Source organism: Procambarus clarkii, chromosome 81 (assembly GCF_040958095.1).
Source record: "Procambarus clarkii isolate CNS0578487 chromosome 81, FALCON_Pclarkii_2.0, whole genome shotgun sequence".
NCBI classification, from domain to species: Eukaryota; Metazoa; Arthropoda; class Malacostraca; order Decapoda; family Cambaridae; genus Procambarus; species Procambarus clarkii.
In genome coordinates, this window is record NC_091230.1 from 19,017,499 (window position 1) to 19,029,259 (window position 11,761).

At 38.5% G+C, this 11,761-nt stretch overlaps 1 long non-coding RNA gene across 1 annotated transcript; it reads right to left on the reverse strand.

Moving 5' to 3' along the window:
• Nucleotides 1–144: 144 nt before the first annotated feature.
• LOC123773125 (uncharacterized) lies at nucleotides 145–3,706 on the reverse strand. Its single transcript, XR_011225188.1, has 3 exons — nucleotides 3,615–3,706; nucleotides 1,354–1,407; nucleotides 145–842 (listed from the first exon to the last, which is right to left on the reverse strand). It is a non-coding gene; the product is annotated as an uncharacterized lncRNA (long non-coding RNA).
• Between the last annotated feature and the right edge of the window lie 8,055 nt (nucleotides 3,707–11,761).

Here is an 11,761-nt window from a genome sequence, read left to right on the forward strand (position 1 = left end):
AGGTAATGCAGATTCTGAGAGATACTTATAATCTAGTCTAAGCCATGCAGTAGTAACATTCTAGGAGTATGCTGATTTTATTGGATGATGCATAGATGTGTAAGTTGCATAAGTGAGGAACATTAGTATTCAAATTAAGTCAGGGTCAGTATATAAAATGTTTATTTATACTGGGTGAGGCCTCCAGGCATACACTGTACTTCTAATACATCACTAAACACGGTCTCAGCGGCGGGGCGCCAGTGATGTGGTAGTTAATTTACAATTTTGCTGGAGATGACAGCTGGACTGTAGTCGGAAAATTACACATTGCTCTGGTCCCACTTTAATCGGTGTTATAAACCTTCCATGACACCACTTAACCCTCTTGAATCAATATCTGGAATTAAACTTTTAAGGAATTCGTGTAGTAAGTAAAAATAGTGATTTAAAATTGAGAGGAGTATTAGCCACTCAACACCACTCGCCACCACCACCACCACACCACTCCACAGCTGCACATTTCACCAACTTCATATAAAAAGGCAAACCCAGAAATAAACAAGTCATGTACACACAGACCAACCGTATCACATTGATGAGCAATAATAATACTACTAACAATTACCACACACACACATACAACTTTTTAAACTAAACTCTGACTATAGCATTACTTTAATATTTTGCTACAACACATTTCAACTTATAAACTGATAAACATTACTGCCACACTGACCAACAGTATCATCGATGTCAACATCAGTCTTCATGTCGAAGGGGACGTTGCCCTCGCCGTCATCACTAACATCGAGGTTCTTGATTATACGTCTCTGTGACCCCGACCCAGGCAGCACCTGCGTCTGTATAGCAAGAAGTGTGTGTTGTGATTGATTGATTAATGAAGATTAAGCCACCCAAGAGGTGGCACTGGCATAAATAGCCCGTAAGTAGTAGATTTTTTGGGTGAATATTATCTTTAGTCGTGAAATTATATAATGTGTGCTGAACACGCATTTAAACTGTCAGTCCTTACTATGTGACTGCTATTGCGGGGGAGGATATTGCTATATATAGCAGTATCTGCGATATATATACATATATATATATATATATATATATATATATATATATATATATATATATATATATATATATATATAATGCGCAGTAGCAAAGAGGACACTTAATTAAATTAAGTAAAGAGTAGGTGTAGCGTAGTTTAAGACTGGGGTGATAAGCTGTGAGACCCTGGCAGTTACAGCCCCACTCCTGTGCCAGGTAAGTCCAATACGGGCTCACCATATCTCGTGCTGCTTGGAACTTTTTGTTCCTAGAAGCTGAATCTTAAACAACAACAGGTGTGGGACTCACCATCCAGACAGTCACCAGGTAAGTCAGTGCCCACAGTCTCATCATGGCAGGTATCTGTAGGGAAGACAAACTGTGGTTGTATACTTATCACTCATCACACAGTATTATTATACTTATAGGAAGATATACTAGGCAGCTATACTAGGAACTCGCAATGTAGTAGAATTTTCTTAATATTAAATTGTGTATATCAGTCATTACATCAAATGTTGCGCACCTCACGACGAAGCCATGAGAAAATCTGAAATATATAGCACATTGTAGAAATGTTAGGTGGTGCTACATTGCCTTCCTGGTTTAGTGCCTTCTTTTGATAATTACATTACATTGTAGATATGGGAAGGAATCTACAGGAGATAAACTCTGACTCCATCATTGATTATTTCATTATATTTGTGTCTAGCTTCAGATATAAACATGTCACAGTTATGCCTTGGGGAGCTGAGGGCAATCAATGATGATGACAAGGAGTCACAATTAGCGTGTCAACTTTGGATTCATATTCGCGCTCGAGTGCAAGGATTATGGCAACCAATTCTGTTTGAAGAGTGGAGGCCTAGGTATTTATATGCGCTCCATACTCATAGGAGAAGGAACTATCTCTCGTTGTCACAGCAACTGCACTTTCAGCTTGCACCAGTCCCTTCAGCTGGGACTGGTGCAAGGAGCCATCAGTGTAAATAATCTGGGAAAGGGAGCGCTCTCTGACCAAAGCATCAATTTGGCTTAAGGCATTGTACTTTAAAACCATAAGAACAAAGGTAACTGCAGAAGGCTTGTTGACCCATACGAGGCAGCTCCGATAACCACATGTCCAACCCACGTTTGAAACAATCGAGGGACCCCACCTCCACCACGTCACGCGGTAATTGGTTCCACACATCAACAACCTTGTTACCGAACCAGTATTTACCTACCCAAGTCTTTCCTAAATCTAAACTTATCCAATGGTAGACATTGGCTCGTAAAGCTCCTCTTTGCATTCTTTAAGCACCCTGGCAAACACCTCACCGGCCCTGGGGATTTGTTTGGTTTGAGTTTTACTATTTGTTTAATTACATCCTCCCTGGTAACTGCTAAACTATTTGGAAAGGGGTGATCTCCCATGGGGCAGGAAAGTGTCGTTGTTGTCTCTCTTGGAAGAGGTGATGAATATTACACATTCTGAGCACAGTGGCGGTTGCGGTAATCCATTTGGAGGGATGCTGACCTTCAAGGAAGAAGGCTTGGAGGGCTTCAGTGTAGGGGTTGGGGTGGGTTAGCCTAAGCATCTTGATACCAATTAAAGCATTAATTTCAGTGATACGATCACTTATACATGAAATATTTAGTTCCTCATGTTTAGTAATTTAGTTGTACGGTGGCATCCGAGGATAATCCTATTGACTTCATTTTACATCTTTCCAGCCCTCCAAGCATTCTCTCGGGCACTAGAGCAAGCATGGGTGCAGCATAATCGATCAGAGATTAATATATGAGAGATACATCATTTTGCCAATAATCACATTTGCGCCATAGCTTGGATGGTAGCCTGCAACAGCCTTGAGAGCACGGAGCCTCTCTCTGTGCATTGATGACCCAGTCTGGCTACAACATTGTGGTACAGTGGAACCTCAAGACCAAGGTATGTGTATCTGGTTTCATAGTCGAGCAGAGCAGAGCATGCAGCTGCATCTTGCGAACGGCCCCACCCCGTTTGGGTGCGCGTCGGTTCAGGATCTTTGTTTTCTCGACTGAGATGACTAAGCCTAGTTCCTGACATGTGTGCAATACAGAGTTCAGAACATTTTGGGTGTTGTAATACCCACTGGTGTGGATCAGTATATCATCCGCATAGCTAATGATGTGTTCGATGGGCCTCCTAGTTACTAAGTTTAGAAGTGCATTGATTAACACATTGAACAGAGTAAGACTGAGGACACCTCCCTGTGGAGTGCCAAGTTCAAAATCTTTCGTTACACTCCTATGCCCTTGGAACAATACAGATGACTTCCTGTTGGATAGATAGCTTCTTATCCACCGTAGAAGCCATCCTCCAACATTCATTTTAAGCAAGTTCGCTCAGAATGACGTGTGGGTTAGCAATGTCAAAGGCTGACTTAAGATCTAGGAAAGTGGTATATGACCTATCAGTATGCAGGGTTATGAAGGCGGTAATACAGTGATGTACACTCCATGCGTGAAGCCATATATCTGGGAAGACAACAAGTTACTAATTTTGTAAGATAAGGGAAATGACAGTACTGGAAGAGAATACATACTTTACCATCCGACGATGTGAGGCGAGTGAAAGATCAGGGGCTGAGGCAGTTTATATAGCGTGGCGGCGCCTGTGGCTCCTCCCACAATTGTAAGGTTCGTTAACAGGAAATAGACGTGTTTCTCCTCTCCTCTCATCTCTTTCTCTCCTCTCACAAGCATGTCCCTCCGGCCAAGGGTACAACGCTCATGGTGGTCGTAATCTTGACCACTTCTAAAAAAGATCAGATGTAACAAACTGATATTTGTCAAATTATCAATCAAACTATCAATGCTATCAATGTGCTTTAATATACCTACTAATCTCTCAAATTTTCTTACAATGTACCTGTTAACATTTTATAAATTTTGCTAGAATTTACCTAATTAATATTATCTGTTGGTCTCCAAGCATATACATATATATATATATATATATATATATATATATATATATATATATATATATATATATATATATATATATATATATATATATATATATATATATATATTTCTTATGAATTGATAAAGCTATTCATTTCATTATGTATGAGCTAATTTTTTTTTTAATTTTAGTTATAGCTAAAGATATATCACCGAACCTAACCAACCCTACCTAACCTATCTAAATGTAACCTAAACTAACATAACTAAATCAATAATTTATGCTCTTAATATAATATAATAATAATATTTAAAATAAACCAATAGGAAACAATTTATTGAAAATAAAGATAATCACTCGGCCTATTAGGCAAATCGGGCCTTGCATAGTAGGCCGAGAAGTGCGTTCTGGCTACTATACTAAAAAACTGTATAGTATACTAGTGTTAAAACTAGTATAAAAATGGTTGCATAAATAAACTCCATAAGAGTATTCTCTGAATACTGGAACACCTGCTGCATGATTAACGACAGGTGACTTGCATGCATGTCCTGGTGTGTGTGACGCTTATCCTCACCACACCTGCTCCAGGAGCAGCCGTGACTAGGCTCCTCATGTACCTTCTGCCGCCTTCACCCTGACATTTGCAACTACTGTATTGCAATATAAAAGTGTTTGGATTTAAGGACTATCGACTTGACAGGTGATAGGCTTTAAATCCTGACTCTGTTGGAGCTTTAAAGTAATAATATCGCTTGTTTCTAACTTAAAATTATACTACAACCACATAGAATAAAAATGAAAGCAGTAACGATTTATCTTGAATTGAGTTTATTAAACAGTAAACAGCTGAATAAAACTTGTTGAATAGTGAACAGCTCTTGAACAGCCCGACTGTTGGCTTTTCTGATGATCTGAACAAGCCAGAATTAGCAACAAGCAGGAAGGACAGCAATAATGGGACTTAAATGTGGACCAGATGGGAGAGGATGAGTAAGAGGGGTGAGGTCAAGGTACAAGTCACAAGACGCAGGGTGACTAACGAGGTACAAGTCACAAGACGCAGGGTGACTAACGAGGTACAAGTCACAAGACGCAGGGTGACTAACGAGGTACAAGTCACAAGACGCAGGGTGACTAACGAGGTACAAGTCACAAGACGCAGGGTGACTAGCGAGGTACAAGTCACAAGACGCAGGGTGACTAACGAGGTACAAGTCACAAGACGCAGGGTGACTAACGAGGTACAAGTCACAAGACGCAGGGTGACTAACGAGGTACAAGTCACAAGACGCAGGGTGACTAGCGAGGTACAAGTCACAAGACGCAGGGTGACTAGCGAGGTACAAGTCACAAGACGCAGGGTGACTAGCGAGGTAGAAGGTATTCAGTACGAGAGTTTAAGTTGAAGTATAAAACAGTATAATTATTTCAGTAGAGTAGGAAGTAATACAATATACAAAACTCGGGTAAGAAGTGAAGTAATCCAGTAAAGTCAAATGAAAAGTGAAAGAAGAGGTTAATATTAGAGTACAGGCGAGTTAGGCTGCAGGTGCGTTGTGGTACACAGGTCTGTATGTTACAGTTGCTTATGCCCGCGTTATGGTAGAGTCTCGTAACGTTTAGTATAACTGCATGTAGGCAGCAGCAAGGCCTTTTCACGCAGAATACACCACTCGATCCATTAAGGTAGACCTTCATCATCGTCTGTCTCCTTGTATTATCATTCTACCCAATGATACACCTTACCTTAATGATACACCTTAACTTAATGATAAATCTTACCTTAATTATACACCTTAATTTAATGATACATTCAGAAGTTTGAAATAATTCCAAAATTCAGTCGATTTTACTAGAGTAAAACTATTAGTAACATACATTCAGGTAATATTATATATATTTTGCATGAAGGTCGAATGTGTGGTGACACATTAAATGGTATCCACTTAATAATATAAAAATGTGCTATGACCGAAATTATAGTCAGTGGCACCCATGGCTGGTGTGAGGAAGATGCGCTTGATCGAATTTTGAGTGATAAAATTTTAGAGTGGTGATGGTTTATGCATGAGGCCTTGAGAATAACACCTGGGAGCGTCATAGTGTGTCAGATGTGTGGAAGCTGGGGCACTACGCACCTGTACGGCACTTGTGCAATGAAGGTTAACTGATGTGCACACTTGTATGACATTTATAGTCTATTATAAAAGAAATGTGGCAAGGGAAATGTTTGTGTAATCGTAGAAACACATGTTGGGACTGAAATTGTTTAAATAATAGCTGTCTTGACATATGCAGACCAATACGCTCTTTGTAATTACAATAATATTGCACGAGTAATATTATTGTAATTTTCTTTTATTGTACAGTAATATTATTGTAATTTATTTATTTATTTATTTATGTACAAGAAGGTACATTGGTGGTTAACAGAGAACATAGAAATTAAGTTGATTTTATATTCTTGTAAAGCCACTAACCGTATAGCGTTTCGGGCAAGCTAACAAATAATTTTTAGATAATTCAGAGTAAAATTGACAAAATTTTTTACTGGTACTTTACAGTTTTACTTAACAGGTACAGATAATTTTAAGTAGATTAATTATAGTAAGATTGACAAATTGTTTACAGGTACATTGTAAGACATTTTTTACACAAGCAGATTAGAATAATACATAATAATAACAATACACAATAATGAACAAGGATTACTAGGTACATTAGGATAACATTTCAGGGTTATACATTTGTTCACTGAAGCACAATATGAGGATCATTTCAAGGAATAATGCAGTAGAATATGCACTCAATACAACAACCATGATATCAGATGATATCTAAGATTACAATGGTAAAGTAATATGACTTAGGTACAAATATTGGGGGATTGGGTAGCACTAGATACAGTGCGAGATAAAGCACTAGGTAGAAAATTATGATTATGAAATTAGGTACTTGTTGGTTTTATTTTTGAATAAGGTAAAAGTTTGACAGCTTTTCTTCAAATCATTAGGGAGTTAGTTCCATAGAATAGGAACTTTAGACTTTATTTGCATGGAGTGTTTACACAGATTAAGTTTGACTCTGGGGATATCAAAGAGATATTTATGTCTGGTGTGGTGAGTATGTGTTCTATTACATCTGTCCAGGAAGAGTTTCAGAACAGGGTTTGCACTTATGAAAAGGGTTTTATAAATGTAATTGACACAAGAGAATAAATAATAAAATAAATAAATATGTTTATTCAGGTAAGGTACATACATACAAGTAATGTTACATTAATGGATTGATATATAGATAGAGCTAGTACATACAATGCCTAAAGCCACTATTACGCAATGCGTTTCGGGCAAAAGAATGTATGGAGTGAATTTATGTTTAGCATGTTTAGGGATTTAAACAGGGGAGTTGTGTGTTGTCTGAAAGCAGAGCTTGTTATTGTCCTGATAGCAGATTTTTGCTGAGTGATGATGGGCTTGAGGTAGTTTGGAAAGGTTGAAGCCCAAGCACAGATACCATAAGTAAGATAGGGATAGATAAGTGCATAATAGAGTGAGAGGAGAGCAGAGTAGGGAACATAATATCTGATCTTAGAGAGTATACCAACTTTTTTAGAAACCTTTTAAGTTATGTGTTGTATGTGGGTGCTGATGTTGAGTCTCTTGTCTAAGTATAGCACAAGGAACTTTCCATCATTTTTATTGCTAATGTTTACATAATCTATCTGAAGCTGAATTGCATTTGTTGATTTGTTTCCAAATAAGATGTAGTAGGTCTTTTCTATGTTTAGTGTAAGTTTGTTGGTTGACATCCACAAGGGGCCTTTTTTTTAAATTTATTTTGGTTGTAATTTTACAACCACGTCTCAGTGCAGACCAATAAGTTGCTTGTAATTATATTAATATTAAGGGTCGTAAATACACTACGGGTTTGTCAAAACGGGATGCGTACCCGCGACGTAAATAGCCGCACGATGTAAAAAAAAAAAAAAAACATAAAATCTAATTATTATTCGATCGACTTCGGGTTAGTATGAAAATGTTTGCCATTAAATTTACGTTTTCTCTAATAGGAACATGGCCTATTTGGGAAAACGGCATTGTATTGTAACTTAGTGGAGAGACTATTGAGTTGTTGACACAACGAGGGTAATCGCCCACTTCACACACTCTTGGTGGGCCGCGATCATGATTCTACATTTATATGCATGTCTGTGTAGGGAATTTTATTGCGAGTTCAGTGATATAAAATTTAACGCTGTAGGACTAATGTGGAGCTGACAACAAACAAAAGAGTATGAAGACCAGACCACACACTAGAATTTGAAGGGACGACGACGTTTCGGTCCGTCCTGGACCATTCTCAAGTCGATTGGACCATTCTCAAGTCGACACAATCGACTTGAGAATGGTCCAGGACGGACCGAAACGTCGTCGTCCCTTCAAATTCTAGTGTGTGGTCTGGTCAACATAATTCAGCCACGTTATTGTGACTCATCGCCTGCAAAAGAGTATGAACATTTTGTTGCTGTTTGGGCGTCACGGCGAGTGACCTACGTTTTTATTTATTTATTGGTAGGATAGCTAATGCTTTGGTGACATTTTATACATATGAACTTATAGAGAATTTTATTGCCAACACATTGATACCAAAATGAAATACGTAGCTTGAGAATTGGTGTCAGGAGAGTGAAAAGATTACACACTTTTTGGTGTTTACGCTCAAGAGCCCAAAACGCCGCGCGCACAATGTTCTTTTTTTTTCATGAGTGCCGCGCGCACTAAAGTGATTATTAATCACACGCAGAAATCACACTAACGTGATATATATCAATGAGAAAATCAACTGGAGCTCTGAGATAACTCGAACCCAGGACCCCGAGAATCCCAGCCTATGACGATAACCACTGGACCACCCTGACGAAAAAGCATGCAACCGGATTTGTTTGATCACAGGAAATCCGGAGATCCTAGGGCCTGACAGCTGTGTGGAGAGTGCTTCTGATTCGTAGTCCCGAGGTTCCGGGTTCGATCCCCGGTGGAGGCGGAAACAATTGGGCAGTTTCTTTCATCCTGATGCTCCTGTTCACTTAGCAGTAAATAGGTACATGGGAGTTAGGCAACTGCTACGGGCTGCTTCCTGGGGGCGTGTAACAAAAAGGTTTGGTCGAGGACCGAACCACGAGGACGTTAAGCCCCGAAATAATCTCAAGATAACCCTTCCTGCAGCCAAGACAAGGTGGTTCAGTGGTTAGTGCCAGCGTTTCTCTCTCTCTCTCTCTCTCTCTCTCTCTCTCTCTCTCTCTCTCTCTCTCTCTCTCTCTCTCTCTCTCTCTCTCTCTCTCTCTCTATATATATATATATATATATATATATATATATATATATATATATATATGTGTGTGTGTGTATATCACGAAAATAAACACGTGATTAAGAATGTGACAATGTCAGACCACGGAGGGAAAATGAAACAGGAATTTCCTTAAGTACTTTCGTATATTAAATACATCTTCAGAAGATGTATTTAATATACGAAAGTACTTAAGGAAATTCCTGTTTCATTTTTCCTCCGTGGTCTGACATTGTCATATATATATATATATATATATATATATATATATATATATATATATATATATATATATATATATATATATATATATATATATATATATATATATATATATATATATATATAGGGGTACCACCTCTGGTTGTTTGTAGGGACCCTATTGTATGTTGTAATTTTAAGGTTGCCATGGATATAATGTTTGTTATGTACTGGTTGCCGAGGATACAAGTCAGTTGGTACAGAAGACGGATCGCATGCAAATTTTTTACCATTTCGCGGGGAAAAAAATATACATTGTGTATACGAATTATTGGTCAACATTAAAACCACACTATAATGCTTTTGTGGTTTTAATAACAATATTAGCAATATAACAGCTAACATTTTCTGCTTAGCAGGCATATAGGTATTAAATGAAGTTTAGTGATGCGATACATAATGTGGGCGTCATAAGAACAACGCACACCAATGTAAGCACAACACATCCTATTGGTCTATGCACCAATATATTTTTTTTATTAACAAGCTTAGGTATACACAGCAATGTGCTGCTCTTACTCAGCAGTAAGATGAGATAAACCACTCATTTTGTGGTTTACAGTCTACATGAAAGATTACAAGTGTAGATTTGTACGACTCTGTTCACCCAGCAGTGAATGGGTTGTTAAACTATTTGGCAAGTCGTATTCCAGGGAAAATTGGGATAAGGACCTGCACGACCCGCTACACGTCTGTGTCCCAGTTTTTTAAATTTTTGTACAGCACGGTATGCGTGCTGGTGGCTGTAGAAGACTGTAACAACTCTTGTATTTATAAATAAACAAAATTTAAGGAGTTTACCCCGAAATCAGCCGCGGTGTAGTGTTTTGTGCGTTCGATCATGAGCACTGGGATGTGGTGGGGACACTGGGATGTGTAGTGGGGACACTGGGGCGTGTAGTGGGGACACTGGGGCGTGTAGTGGGGACACTGGGACGTGTAGTGGGGACACTGGGACGTGTAGTGGGGACACTGGGATGTGTAGTGGGGACACTGGGATGTGTAGTGGGACACTGGGATGTGTAGTGGGGACACCGGGATGTGTAGTAGGGATGTTCCGAACCTTAATGGAATCTGACCCATATATCAATCAGGTCAACCCATGTGTTGCGTTTCCAAAAGGGTCGCCCATGTTAGAATCGGTGAACGCCCTAGTAATATTGTTGAAAACATCTTAATAACTTATTAAACCAAAGGTCTTTTTATGTCAGAAGAACGGCAGAAACTGGATCTATATATGAAAACTCTCTCAGGACAAAATTTAAAGTAAAACTAAAGATATTTGTAGTTGTATAAAAGTTGCATTTTTCATCGGTCGTAGAGCCGGAAATCCGCAATATTCATCTCAGAACAATGCTTATTTCACGCAGAATCGTTAATAAACGTAAGATTTTTATACGTCTCAAGAAAGATAGAAACATAATCTTCATTTTAAATGCCTTACCATGGGCATATTTGTATTTAAAGCCAAGATACGTGTATTTTTCTAATCGGCGAGCTCCGATCCCGCACAGATCGAGCAACGGAGTAACACTCTCAGAACAATGCTTATTTCACGTAAATTCGTTAATAAACGCAAATGTTTTTATATGTGTTGAGAAAGATAGAAATATAAGCTTCATTTTAAATACTTTACCATAGATATATATAAAGTTCTAATGAAGATACATGTGTTTTAATAATCGCCGAGCTCCGACCCCGCACAGACTGATCGACAGAGCAACTCTCTCTCAGAACAATGCTTATTTCACGTAAATTCATTAATAAACACATATGTTTTATATGTCTCAAGAAAGATAGAAATATAAGCTTCATTTTAAATACTTTAACATAGACATATATAAAGCTCAAGTGAAGATACATACGTTTTTATAGTGGCATTCAGTAGCTTGTCGGTCATGGAATGCAGAAGCCTACGCACTTGCCAATATAGTGTATAATTAACAAAGATACGCTTATAAAGCCTAAAATATTATATGCCTTCAGAAAGACAGAGAGATGCTCGTTATTGTGAGTGCACCAAAGGAAATATATCTTATTGGAGGACAAAGATATATCAATTCTAAAATAAGTTTCGACTCTCGCTCGGGCGAGAGATAGCGCGACTCTCGCCCCATCTATTGGAGATTCTGTTCACCTAATGACCCAAAGCTACTCAAAGCCTCC